The 14,922-nt window shown below is 40.6% G+C and overlaps 1 protein-coding gene and 1 long non-coding RNA gene across 8 annotated transcripts in view; both read left to right on the top strand.

Annotated features, from left to right (window-relative positions):
* LOC119768510 (complexin) overlaps positions 1 to 14,922 on the top strand; it is a 531,665-nt gene that overhangs the window by 246,424 nt on the left and 270,319 nt on the right. The window lies entirely within an intron of this gene.
* On the top strand, positions 8,264 to 8,743 carry LOC119768684. Its single transcript, XR_005278149.1, has 3 exons — positions 8,264 to 8,503; positions 8,560 to 8,634; positions 8,705 to 8,743. It is a non-coding gene; the product is annotated as an uncharacterized LOC119768684 (long non-coding RNA).

The following is a 14,922-nucleotide window of genomic DNA, read 5'->3' as shown; positions in this document are numbered from 1 at the left end:
GAAGTTCGGTAAGTCGGACGCAGGAAACTGCGGGGAAAGCTGAATCGTTCTCCAAACCTCTTCTCACGAGTAAACTGGACCTTCCTAAGGAAGAGTCTCAAGCTGGGCAACTTTAGATCAGGCGGGTGGTCCTCTAACGAGGTGGCGCTTAAACTATCCGCTTCTTCCAGTGCGCTTCGGCGATCTCGCACACTTCCCTGTAACATTTTCTTGGAATTTTTCCCTGTACCGTACCATGACGTTCTGGTCCAACGTCCGTACGGTTACATTTTGGCGCCCAACTACAGTCACGAAGTCACGGAAAGTTTGTTTTTGGTAGGAAATAATGTTTTTTTGACCATGTTTAGGTTCTATTTTAAGGTTTTGAAAATTAAATAAGGTTGTCTAGGTCTAGGAAAATACAATTTCGTGTGAGGAATTGAGATAATGTTTTAGGCTACTTTTTCGAATATTTTGGAATGTTTTGATAAAACATTTTGTTTATTTCGGGAAACACTGTTTGGAAAGATGTTTTTTGTGGAAAACTTTATGAGTGGGTACAAGTAAGATTAAAGATTATTAGTATACGATATTATAGTACATAAGGCATATTTCATACACTTTCTTTGCAAAACACTTATATTAGTTGGTTTCAAAGATGGGTTCAAAATTTCCATACGTGGTTCATCTGCTGAACGACGATGTAGATTACGAGCTTAGAGTTAGAGGTCGCAAAGATGATCTTAATAAACCGTTAGAAGAGAAACAGAAAATTTTAAGGCGTTTGTATCGAGAAGACAAATTGGAGAAGAAGACTTATGCTTCGATTTATGCTATAGATCAAGAGTACGATTGGATGGTCTCACACATTGAAAAGCTCAGAGCGTTTTTAGAGAAAGATCCACAGCCGAAGTACAATTCGAGGTTAAGGTATTTCTACATGAGAGCAAATCGTAGTAACACAACGACAGAACAATCTGAGGGTCTTAAGAAATCTATACTTGCAACGATCTCAGAGTTGTTAACAATTTACGACGTGAACGAATCAGAAACTGATAGCGATAAGTCAGATGGAGAGTCCAACGATAAGGACAAGGACAAGGATAACAAGCTAAAATTGCAAGAGCTTCAGGCAAAAGAAGAGGAACTAAAGAAGAAAGAAGAAGATATTAAACGTAAAGAACAAGAACTCAAGGAAAAGCAAAAACAACAAAAACCATTCGATCAAACACAGTTTGAAACAGCAGTAATGGAAGCAGTTAAGAAGATGTTTGCAGGTCCTTTGCCATTTCCAAATACCAAACCGTTGACCATACCATCTCAACAAACTACACAAGAAGAGTTAGCAAGAACAGAACTAACAAAACAAGTCAAAACTTTAGAAAAACAACTACAGCAGATGAAAGATAAGATGAGTCAAATGGGTAGGCAAAATAATAATCAGGGAGTCGTAACAGCGGAACTTCTTGCACAAGCTTTGAGTACCTTACAAACTTCTCAAAATCAGATACCTAATCAAACACAAGGTAATTTAGACCCCCAAAACAACCCAAATCAGAATCCAAATGGAAATCAATATCCTCCAATCCCTCCTAACCCGCCAAATTCCACAGATATTTTTCTAGATCCAGAAGAAGAAAATAGTTCAGAAGAAGACTCGCAAATTGACTGGACAACAAATTCCGGAAGAGAAAGTGGTAGAACACATTATGATAGGCGAATAGAAAAATGGAACATTTATTTCTCGGCGGATTCGCGATCTATAACCATAGAAGATTTCATTTACAGAATAAAAGTTCTCGCAAATATGAACCAGATTTCCAAACAACGCTTACTTAGCCATGTACACATGCTACTACGCGGGGAGGCTTCGAATTGGTTTTTTACCTATTTTCATCCCTCTTGGGACTGGGACATGTTTGAGATTCAGATCCGTTTCCGGTTTGGAAACCCTAACCAAGAGCAGGGTACCCGTCAGAGTATTTACAATTGTAAACAACAAAAAGGGGAGAAATTTGTCGCCTTTGTGGATGAAATAGAACGATTGAATAAACTTTTGACGAAACCATTGTCTAGACAAAGAAAGTTTGAAACAATTTGGGAAAATATGCATGCTCATTATCGCTTGCAGTTAGCACCTTTCACAATTCAAACATTAGAACAACTTAAGGCTCTTAACCAGCGAATTGATGCTAATGACCCAAGTTTGAACCAAAGGGCACGAAGCACGCTGTTCATAACCTCGAAACTTCATCAGATCACGCTGGATCGGATGAAGAGGAAGTGAACGCAATCTATAAGAAACCACACGGAAGAGGGTCTCAATCTCAGCCCTCGAACAGAAACGAAACGACCCGGTTGCCAATCTGCTGGAATTGTCGAAATCAGGGCCATTTTTGGAGGCAATGTAGTGAGAGGAAAACAACATTTTGCTACATTTGTGGTAACCCGGGAACGGTCGCGGCTACGTGTGACAAGCACCCGAAAAAGAACCGACTGGACAAACTGGGGACCCGTCGGGAAACCAAGACCGGAATGCTTAAGTGGGAGCACGAGTATTCCAGGTGAATCAGTGGTTCCCAACTCGAAACCTTTCATTGATCCTTTTCAAAACCTTTCAGAAATTAAAATTCAAACTAATCAATGCCCTCAGGTGACAATTCGAATTTTTGAAACCGAAATTAACGCTCTCTTAGATTCGGGTGCGAGTATTTGTGTGACGAATTCTACTGATTTAGTCGAACGTTACGGACTTAAAATTCTTCCATCGCCGATTCGTATTTGCACGGCGGACCAAACGCAATATTCCTGCGAGGGATATGTTAATTTCCCAATAACATTCCGAAAGATTACGAGAGTTGTACCAGTGGTAGTTGTTCCACAGGTCGCTAGAAATTTCATTTTAGGAATAAACTTCTGGAATGCATTTGGAATCAAACCAATGATGGAAGGAGAAAAAGGTCTCGAGGAGATTACCGAGATAACACAATCACCAGCCACGGGAGAAATGGTTAATGAAATATTTCATTTTTTCATTCACCCGGTCGAGGCACTTCCCGTTCTTGAAAAACCAGCTCCAGATGAGTCGCTAGATATACCTGGATTGGATTTACCTGAACCATCAAAGACGACACCGGATACCGTTGAAACAGAGCACGAACTAACCAGCGAGGAGCGAAGCCACCTGGCGGAGGTCATTAGAACCTTCCCGTGTACAGCGGATGGAGTTCTTGGCCGGACGACCCTGTTACAGCACGAGATAAACCTACGAGAAGACGCAGTGCCACGACGACAACCACTCTATCGCTGTTCGCCGGCGATACAAGCGGAAGTGGATAAGGAGATTCAACGGTACAAGGACCTGGACGCGATTGAAGAATGTACGAGCGAATGGGCTAACCCGTTAGTGCCGGTGCGGAAGTCCAATGGGAAGTTGAGGTGTGTCTCGATTCGAGGAGAATCAACGCCCTCACAAAAAAGATTCGTATCCAATGAGAGATATGAAAGGGATTTTCCACCGACTAGGAGTGCAAACTATTTTTCTGTAATTGACCTGAAGGACGCATATTTTCAAATTCCATTAAAGGAAGAATGTAGAGATTATACAGCATTTAGAACGTCCAAAGGTCTTTTCAGATTTAAAGTCTGTCCCTTTGGTTTAACTAACGCCCCATTCACCATGTGCCGCCTCATGGATCGAGTGATTGGCTTCGATTTAGAACCTCAAGTTTTCGTGTACTTAGACGACATTGTGGTGGCCACAAAAACTTTAGATGAACATTTAGAACTTTTAAAAATAGTTGCTGAACGTCTTCGCAACGCTAACCTTACCATTTCATTAGACAAGTCCAGATTTTGTCGAAAAAAAGTTACCTATTTGGGGTACTTGTTGACGGGAGAAGGCGTCTCCATTGACAACTCTAGGATTGAACCAATTTTGAATTACTCAAGACCAAAATGCGTCAAGGATGTACGACGACTGCTAGGTCTTTGTGGATTTTATCAACGATTCATTCAAAATTATAGTCGAATTGTTTCACCCATTTCTGATCTCTTAAAGAAAGAAAAGAAGAAATTTACTTGGACGGAAGCGGCCGAAGAGGGTTTCAAGGAACTTAAGACAGCTTTGATATCTGCGCCCATCCTGGCTAACCCAGATTTCTCTTTGCCATTTGAAATTGAGTCGGACGCCTCCGACAATGCTGTTGGGGCAGCCCTAGTTCAGAAGGTAGATGAGGAAACTAAAATTGTAGCCTATTTTAGTAAAAAGCTTAGTAGCACTCAAAAGCGTTACGCAAGTGTCGAAAAAGAGTGTTTAGGAGTTTTACTCGCCATCCAACATTTTCGGCATTTTGTTGAAGGATCAAGATTTAAGGTAGTCACGGATGCCAGAAGTCTATTGTGGCTTTTTACAATTGGGGTAGAATCGGGAAATTCAAAACTTTTGAGATGGGCGTTAAAAATACAAAGTTACGACATAGAACTAGAATATCGAAAAGGAAAAACAATATAACGGCAGATTGTTTGTCACGGTCCCTAGACGCGATCGGAATTGCCTCGGTCGATCCGGAGTACCAGGAGCTTACCAAGAAAATCCTCAGCGACCCGCAGGGTTACCCAGATTTTCGCGTAGTCGAAGGACAGATCTACAAGTTGGTGAAGAACGAAGGGAGAATGGAGGACACGAGATTCTGTTGGAAAATTTACCCAGCACAAGGAGAACGAAGCAGCATTCTGGAGCGAATCCACGGAACAGCACATCTGGGTTTTGAGAAGACCCTCGCGGCACTCAGGGAAAGGTATTTTTGGCCCCTGATGAGCTCGCAGACCAAGCGGTTTTGTCAAAACTGTCTGATTTGCCAGACGAGCAAGGCGACGAATGTCAACACGACAGCACCGTTGACGACCCAGCGGAAGATAGCAGAACATCCATGGCAGTTCGTCACAATGGACTACATCGGCCCACTTCCGGCTTCTGGGAAGGGACGAAACACTTGCCTCCTAGTAATAACGGACGTGTTTAGCAAATTTGTCTTAATTCAGCCTTTTAGACAAGCCACCGCTGAATCGCTTTGCCCATTTGTAGAAAATATGGTTTTTCAACTTTTCGGAGTACCTGAAGTGTTGCTCACTGATAATGGAACTCAATTTGTTTCAAAATTGTTTCAAGATCTTCTGAATCGGTACAACGTTTCTCATTGGAAGACTCCCAGTTACCACCCCCAAATTAACGATTCTGAAAGAGTTAATCGCGTTATCACAACGGGCATACGAGCGACGATAAAGCGGGATCACAAGGAATGGTCAAATAATATTCAAACTATTGCTAATGCAATTAGAAACTCAGTTCATGAAGCCACCCACTACACGCCCTATTTTGTTATGTTTGGTAGGAATATGATTTCAGATGGTAGAGAATATAGACACTTGAGAGACAATTCAGCGGGAAGCGGGAATCTTGACGATGCCCAGCGGGCGAAATTGTACGAAGAAGTTCGAGAAAATGTTAAAAAAAGCTTTTGAAAAGCACTCCAAATACTATAATTTGAGATCAAACGACAAATGTCCAAAATACACATTAGGGGGAAAAAGTTTTAAAACGAAACACAGAACTTTCAGATAAAGGGAAAGATTATTGCGCGAAACTGGCCCCTAAGTACGTCCCTGCGGTAGTCAAGCGAGTTGTGGGTGAACATTGTTATGAATTAGAGGACGAGAAGGGAAAACGAATCGGGGTGTTCAATTGTAAATATTTGAAGAAATTGAACCATTCACCGTCACAACTTGTCAAGCAGTCTGGTGTTACATGAGAAATTAAATTTTAAAGCTATGAGCCCTCAAGGGAGGTTACGAAACATTTAACGTGTACAAAAATCCTACAATGGGAAATAATCACAAATTTTGCAAAATTCTTTGTAACAAAATATGAATTAACGAGCTATGTCACTACTAAAATAGGGTAGGAACAATTTGTAATTTAACAATTACTTGAAAAACCAACGAATTTATGTTGAAATTCATCAACCTCGTTGAAAATTCACTACTCCACTCGGAAATCGAGTAATGTTGATAAGCTATGACAACTTTTTGAAAGTTTACGAAGCAATGTTTACTATTGCATGAAAACATCAATCGTTCCAACTAACTCCTCAGCAATGAGTCGAGAGTCCCACAAAAACATGAACAAACTACTGGTGACAAGTTGTTGAACGGCCATTGAGAATCGAAACAGAAACCATGAATGAAATCGATGACGCATTCAAGACCAAACGGTACCATCGAAACCACGAAACAAAGTAGAAGACCAACCGGATTTGACAAAAGAAACCCTACCTATCAAAACAAAAAGCACTTAAGTTAGCTAGTTAGTAGTGTACCTAGTTTAGAGATATATTAGTACTAATTTAGGATTAGTTCGTTTCTTCGTCGAAGTATACGACACGCACGTGCGATCAACATCGAGCACGGTGCGTTCATTGATTAGATGATATCGATGATCAGGAATCCGCTTGTTTACATTGACGCAGCTCCGATTTGTAGGTTATGCTTCAATAGTAGTAGTAGTAGTATAATTCATTGATGATTGTTGAGGTCATCGGTTGACATATTTCGGTTGCAGTAGTTTGTTGAATATCCATAGCCCGGTCTTACAATTCATTTAATTCCTTAGCCAGTTGAATCATCATCTTAATAGTCCCATAATTAGTATTGAAATCCGTCCAATCCAGTTGCCTTCAGCCTCATTGTTTACATTTGCTTTTCATTACAAACGCCTAAAAATAAATCACACAAAGCACTTAGTTCTTTCATTTTTTTCAATTTTATGAGTTACTCCCCCCGTAAATCTATCAGTTTAATTAGAGTTCAGCCTACTCCAGTCGCATAGAATACTTAAATTTTAGATTTTAGAAATTTTTTTGGCCGCGTGAACAGAGAGTATGGACGATTTCCTGTTTATTTTTGAGTTTGACAGTTGAGGTTTGACAGTTCGACCCATTGCTAAGCAGATGGTGCGTTTGATCTCAGTAGGAATGTGATGTTAGCTGTTAATCAGTAGCTCACGTATTTGGGAAACCAGTGTTGTGAATTTAGTCTTTTTTGAATTTTAGTTGTTCAGTTAATGATACTGATGGAAAAGTTCAAATTAGGGTTTGTGTAATTTTGCGTTTGGAACGACTAGGGACAAATTACCTGAAGAGGAGCTTTAGGGTGGGCCTGAGTCTGACCAGACTGATCTTTCGGTGAATGAAGACACGATCATACTGCTCAACGTAATGATTGAGGTGATGATCAAGTTCTGAATAAGCCAGTTTTTTTGGGTGTATTAATTTGTTATTCTTGCTTTTTAATAAGTTGAAAGTCCTGTTGAAAAATTGTTGTAGTAGTGTTAGTTTGATTGGGATTTATGAGTGTTTGCGAAGTTAAGTTGTGGAAATTAGGCGCACCGAAGCCATGAGCTGGTGTTGAACTGTTAAATAATTTGATTGATTTTTTTTTCTGGATTATTTTTTTTTTAATTTTTTGTAGGTTAATTTAATTAATTAATTGAAGATGAAAGTTTTTGCAATACCTGGTAACTCGAAAACCCATTGAACGGGGAAAACTAGTGGAACTAGTGCAATTTACACGAAGTGAAACGAGTTGAGGACGATGACCTGTGAAAAGTAGTGGGATTCCACGAGAGTATAAAGGTAGACCTTAACAATGACTTGCTTAAATTAGTGGATGTACTAAGATGAAACTAGCGAGTACCACACAGTTACCGGTAGAGCAAAGAACGGGATTCTAAAGTTTGAGGATAATCATGTAAAAAGTATTAATAATTAGGTTAATTCATTTTCCCCCTTATAGTTAGTTGTGTAAATAATTTTGAGACGAAATTTACCCTTACGAAAATTTAGTTGTTTCTCAACTAAATTTTCGTAAATTCAGTGAGGAGTGATGTAACCGTTGTACTAAATTGGTTTATTTGATTCTAAGAAACATCACAAATTTAGCGCTTTGCGCAAACTCTATTTATATAACATTTTCATTTATTATTATTACCTTATTAATTGAATTTAAAATACGATTTCGAAGATAGCCCTTTGTAAAGACACTCACTGCTTCACAGTGAGTGACGGAGTGCAAGCACTCGCGTTTACCCCTGATGATTAGGCAACCCCCATGACGTGAGTTCGCTGCGCGCGCTTTGACGAGCGGTTGCTCAAACCGACACGTGATTGGAACTCAGTTACGATCTTAAGAGGCCGCACGTGCAGATTCTGAACGTGAGAATTGGAAAAGGAGAGCGTGTAGGCCGTGTACCTTCAGCGTACCGAGTGGGAGCGGGACACACTATTAGAGAGCGATATTTCCCGAATAGGCTAAGCCCAACGCAACGTTTACGTGCATCCGGTGGATTCGTACGTAACTTCGGCGATCAGTTTCCCAGGCTCGAGTCTGAGAAATTTTAGTGACTCGATCACATTCTCCTAACCCGTGGAACGATTCGGAAGTGCAGTGAATTTGCTGGAGTTGTAACGTAGGTAATCTGCGCGAGGTTCGATCTCGGGTGTTAATTTAAAGTTAACTTTTCAGAAGCTAGGCCGATAGAAAAGTAGTGCGATAGATAGCTAGCTTTTGTGACCTTTGTGCGAGAACCTGCGAAGAAAGGTAATGTAGTCAGTGTGCGAAATAGTGCGTGCTCTAAAACGATTGTTTCGACGGTCCGTGTTCTCTTTAGGCAGCGTGGTCACAAGTTTACTTGTCTCCGGCGGCTTCCTCGTCCGCGGACAGGATTGCTGGCCGAGCTACAACCCTGTGGCCAGCCGCCACGCCGTCAACATCGTGGCAGAAAACCCCGGTCGTACCGCAACCTTCGACCGAGCCACTCCAGTCACCTGTGGCCTTTTCGACGTAAACGCCTGGCCGCACCGCAACCTAGTTGCCGCGGCGATCTTCGTCGACTCGTGAGGATTCTTCACGAATCACCGTTCGAAGCTGCCTGGCCCCCAACAACCACGTGGCCCGCAGCGAACGCCTGAACACGCCGTGACGCTGTCACGGACCGAAGGTCGGCAGACCTGAAGACCGACCACGTGGCAAATCGATCGGTTCCCGACGCCTGGTAGGTGAGTCGATCATCCGCCACACAACCATCGTGATCGCACAACCGCAGCAGTAGCAGGTAGCAGAACTCGCAGAGCAGCAGTCTACGGCGCCGGCAAGGGCGAAGTAGAGGAGAAAGAACGCGCACAACGACGACGACGACGGGCTCGTAAGTACAAACTCTGTGTTAGTTGTCCGTGTGCACATGTGACGTCCTTTGAACCACAGAGTTCGCAAGCATGTACAACCCGCGCTAGCCTGCACCGCTAGCCCCCCCAAAAACGCCCCATTGTTGAAGATCTCCGGAGAAGAATTAAGAGCACGCACACTGTAGGATAGGGTGGTCGTAATTAGAAGATGGATTGTAACTATTAGGGAATAAAACTGAACTCAAAAATGTTAATCTGCGATCTTTAAATGCCGTCTTTAATAAAGTCCCTATTTAACCCTACTCAAGTTGCTTTGGTTGATGCTTGGGAAAGAATTTAGTTATGAGCGCTTGCGCTACGCTTCAGCGGTCTGCCGCGCACCGGTCACTCTGCGACACCTGGTGGTGGGATCAGTAACTATCGATGATGAATGAGTATTGATGTTGGGAGCATTCGTTGAGCACGTTGGTTTTAGGTCAATTCGGGCATTATGGGCTCGGATAATACTGAAGTTCGGTAAGTCGGACGCAGGGAAACTGCGGGGAAAGCTGAATCGTTCTCCAAACCTCTTCTCACGAGTAAACTGGACCTTCCTAAGGAAGAGTCTCAAGCTGGGCAACTTTAGATCAGGCGGGTGGTCCTCTAACGAGGTGGCGCTTAAACTATCCGCTTCTTCCAGTGCGCTTCGGCGATCTCGCACACGCACACACGCTGAAGCGATTTTTCCCACGGTTCCACCCCTAAAACCATCACCGCCCCTCCCTGGAAGACGACGACAGCCGGAACGACCAACGGAATCTGTAATTAAGACTATCGCGTACTCGCTGGGAGACTTACAGGGCTCGGTCGGGGTGGGAGAGAGGACTTATCGGTTTACAACGCAAACAAACGGCGTCTGGTGCTTTGTCTTGCCTTGGAAACAATTTTCGGGTGGGGGGGTTGATTTTCTGTGGAAAAGTGAGTTTTCCACTGTTGAGAGTTTTTGTTTTGGCTATAATTCCTCGAAAGTGTTTTCCAGTCGTGCAATTTGGAGTTTCTCTTGAATTTGAGATGCTCTTACTTGGTAAACATTAAAGATTTAACTTTCCACAGATGATTTTCATGTTATTTTCAATTACTACATTATTTTCAATATCGCATTCCCCCTGTAATTGTCCGCATCCCTTCAATTCAGTGCTTCACCAGCCAGAAATAATCCCACTAATGATTTATCATTTAATTTGGCTCTATCTCGGCACGCCGCCTGACAAACCTCAAAGTCACCACACCATCACCAGGCCACAAACTTGTCATCACGCCTCAAGGGAGGAAATACGTTCCTGGAAGAGCAAAAGGGAAATTCATTATCTTGATTTTGGCCAACCCCGACTCGAGTCTTCCCCCAACATCAACAAAAAAAACTTAATATTCAGACTTATTTTCGCTTCCCCATTTTTTGGCCTGTCAAAATATCGGGAGAAGGCCTGGTCAACGAGGTTGAACTCGCTTGATTTTTTTTTTCATTCGCCCCTGCAGAGCCGTTGAAGCTGAGGGTCGAGCCACGCCGCGCGGGAAAATGGCCATTAATCACCACACTGACTGGTGGACTTTTGGAGTGAAATGTAGGGTAGGGAAGGAGGAGGAATGAGAATTTCGAAGAATATATTTTTTTTCTGGGTGCGCTGAAACGAGCTGAAGTTCCACATTTGAAATTAAAATTTTTCCTCCTCGTTGGTGCACGCAGAGGAATGACTTATGGGTGAAAATTTTTGTCAACAAGCTTTTATGGACTTATGGCGTTTCTGGGAGGGAAATTTACATTTCGTCGCCATCGTGCTAACTTGTCGTACGTGCATTTTGGGCCAAATTGAGTTAAGAACGTCATCTTGTGCAGTTCACAATGCCTCACCTTTTGACCTTCTCAGTTCCCCGAAATTCGATTTCAATCCTGAAAAATTCAACAAAAACCGAAAAAACTCCGTGCATTTTTGTCACTTTACATATGAAAGTAGTTTAAATCTTGTCGTGCTGTCTTGTCACTCCCTGAAAATTGATGTAAGTGCGACAATTATTCAAAGCGATTTCAGGCCAGAACGCGTTTGACGCACGTACAAGTTAGACTACCGTGAACATTTGGAATTATAACTCGGGACTGCAGCAACCAACTTCAACCAAACTTCGGGACAATGCACAAAATGGTAAGCCTAGAGCGTCCAATTTCCCGTTTCCTTGGAAATTTGTAAATTTCCCGGGAATTCCCGAATTCCCGGTCATTATTTTGGCCATGAAATGGGGTCCTTAAGCTAAAATTATTCTAAAAAGTTGAAATTTTGAAAGTTGATTTTTTTTAATTATTTGATATACCCCCTAAGAAACTTTGCTAAAATTGGCTAGAACTATGGGATAATTTTGACCAATTTCGTCGGGGTCATTATTTTGGCCATAAAATGGGGTCCTCAAGCTAAAACTTTTGGGAAAAAATAGGTACACGGAAAAAAATTGCAGATTTTTTTATCAACATTTTTTTTTACTAAAGCTCAATTTCCCAAAATACGTATTTTTTTATTTTCGAGATTTTTGGATATGTTTTAGGCGACAAAAATCCACAACTTTTGATCCATAGAGAAACATGGTCAAAAAATCTGCCGCCGAGTTATAAATTTTTGAAAAAATAGTGATTTTTGGAAAAAAACGAAGTTTCATGCAAAAACAAGTTTGACATTATTTTTTAATGCAAAATTGAATTTGCAATCGAAAAGTACTTTACAGATTTTTTGGTAAAGGGCTCAAGATATAGCCACCGAAAGTTTGATTTTAGCGAAATATTTGCAGTTTTTCAATTTTTAAAAATAGTGACCATGAGTGACCATTTCTAAAAATATTTTTTTTTGAAAAGTTCAGAAAATTTGCTATAAAATTGTCTAAGAGACATTGAAGATTGGACCTCGGATTGCTGAGATAGAGCCGCTTTAAGAAAAAAAAAACACGAAAATTGAAGTTTTCTAAATCTCACCAAAACAACCCACCTTTTTCTAATGACGATATCTCAGCAATTAATGGTCCGATTTTCAATGTTAATATATGAAACATTCGTGAAATTTTCCAATCTTTTCGAAAAAAACATTTTGAAATTTTTTAAATCAAGACTAATTTTTTAAAAGGGCCAAATTTTGAATATTTCGCAATTTTCTGAACTTTTCAAAAAAAATATTTTTAGAAATTGTCACTCATGGTCACTATTTTTAAAAATTGAAAAACTGCAAATATTTCGTTAAAATCAAACTTTCGGTGGCTATATCTTGAAAACGGAGCCCTTTATCAAAAAATCTGTAAAGTACTTTTCGATTGCAAATTCAATTTTGAATTAAAAAGTAATGTCAAACTTGTTTTTGCATGAAACTTAAATTTTTTCCAAAAATCACTATTTTTTCAAAAATTCATAACTCGGCGGCAGATATTTTGACCATATTTTTCTATGGCTCAAAAGTTGCGGATATTTGTCCCCTAAAACATATAAAAAAATCTCGAAAATCAAAAAATACTTATTTTGGGGAATTGAGTTTTAGTGAAAAAATGTTGATAAAAAAAATCTGCAAATTTTTTTCCGTGTACCTATTTTTTTCTCAAAAGTCCTCAACAATACCTACAACTTTGCCGAAGACACCAAATTGATCAGAAAATTCACTCAAAAGTTACAGCTGTTTGAATATTTACATACCATTTTTGTATGGACAGCAGCCAAAATTGTATGGAGACTTGTATGGGTGAACCAATGACACAAAATAGCATATTTGGTCATAGGGAAGGCCCCCACAAAGTTTGAGCCAAATCAAGAAATACAAATAAAATCCATTTCCGGTTTTGGTAGAGAATTGCGCAGCTGCCAAATTTGTATGGAAAATTATATGGACAAACTAATGATTTAAAATGGCTGTTTTGGGCATACCGAAGGCATAAAAAAATGTCAGCCGGATTGAAAAACACAAAAATTAAAAAAGATCGATTTCGTAGATAATTGCTCTATAACACTTATTGCTAATTATAACATTTTTCTTTAGTTTGAAATGTTGGGTTGCTCGAGTTTTTGTTAAATCGAGCTCTTTTAGAGCTTTTTTTTGATATCTATAAACTTTAAGATGTCTTAATCGAACTGTGTACATTACCTTAAAAATATAATTAAACTTCATAACAATACCTTTCTTAGAACCTTCCTGACGACTTCCGGCCTGTTTGCTCACAGGCACCTTACCGCCAACGGCTGCCTGATATAATTCGCTTGCGCAAACATTGCCACCAATAAGGCACACAACCCGTGTTACGCCCGATAATCGTGTGCCCATCAATTCCAGCAAACAGCATCAGCAGTTCCTGTCCCTTTGTGCGCGCCGTCCCAAGCTGAAAACTGCACTCTTGTCAAGTTGGCAAGTTCTCCTGGGAAATGGGCGAAAGCTTACCCAGAAGAAAGCTAAGCTATTGGCAAACAAAAACAGTCGATTGTTCGCAACGGGGAAGTCAGTCTTGGTTGCTTGAAGAGGTCGTCTTTGAGGAGGGACAATTCATTCCATCAAACGTGTACTTGCTTCAGGAAGAGTTGTTGTGCCAACGTCGACAGCAAACAATCAGCAATTTAAACTGAAATGAAATTATAATGGAATGAGGATCGACTTCTTGTGCGAAAACGAAGCAGCTCCTTGGTGTTCAACTTGGGACTTGTAATTGGAACTGCATCAGTTTTGCTTGGTTAGCAACTTCGATCCGTTCTGTAATGTCTTTTGTAGTTGAAAAGAAAAGAAAAAACTTTGCTGAGAAAATGGATCCATTTTTTACCCTTCTCTCCAGAAGGGATCCCTCTTTATCCGACTGGTTAAAAGTGGCTCTCCTTGGCGTTCCCTTCTTCATTAAGTCAATTTTTGCGGTAAATGAGAAAAACGAAGTCACAGGATAAGAGTCTTGCCTGGAGAGGAGGGAGGAGGGGGGGTTGAATGAAAATGCAATCCCAAGCAGTGCAGGAAAAAGTAAATGTTATGATACTGAGGATGCTGCAGTGCTTTCTTTGAAAAAAAAAAATCTCGCGTGAGCAGCTGGCGCAGATGTTGCTTTTGTAGTTTCACTTGGAAAAGTGCCTTTTAAGTGGTAAAGAGTGTATTTTATTATATCTTGGATTTCTGTGTTGGAAAAGAATTTTTTACCGACTTGAAAACAACAACTGTAACATTTTTTTCCATGTTTGTAAAATTTCGCTTCAGCATATTATAATATTTATATTTTTTTAAATACTTCACAAATGAAACTTTGGATTCTTTACAAAGCATAACAGAAACAAATGAGAGAAACCAATATTTTGCATCCTTGCAGCAAAACAAAAACAAATTTCGCAAAGCTCTTCCAAAGTCAAACAAATTTTCAACCCTCCAAGATCAACACACGTGTGAGTGTGTGCCCCTTTCCACGTCCGGTCGAAGGAAAAACGCTTGGTTAGCGGGGCTTCCGACTTTTGGCAGCTTTCATGCAGTACTCTCAACACACACGGTGCAAAGCTTTTGTTTGTCTTTGGAGTTTAGCAAAGTTGCCTCCTGCCGATAAATTTTGCTCATTTCCAACGTATGGATTCCGGAGCCTTTTTTTTTAATCCAACACAGGTTAAAGTGAAAAGTTTCCTGCATTGGCAAATGATGGAAATAATCCTCCCTCCTCTCTCAACCTTCAAAAAACGAATTCATTCTGT

This window comes from Culex quinquefasciatus, chromosome 1 (genome assembly GCF_015732765.1).
Source record: "Culex quinquefasciatus strain JHB chromosome 1, VPISU_Cqui_1.0_pri_paternal, whole genome shotgun sequence".
Taxonomy (NCBI): domain Eukaryota; kingdom Metazoa; phylum Arthropoda; class Insecta; order Diptera; family Culicidae; genus Culex; species Culex quinquefasciatus.
Note: the sequence above shows the minus strand (reverse complement) of the source record. Positions and strands in the feature narration are given on the sequence as shown.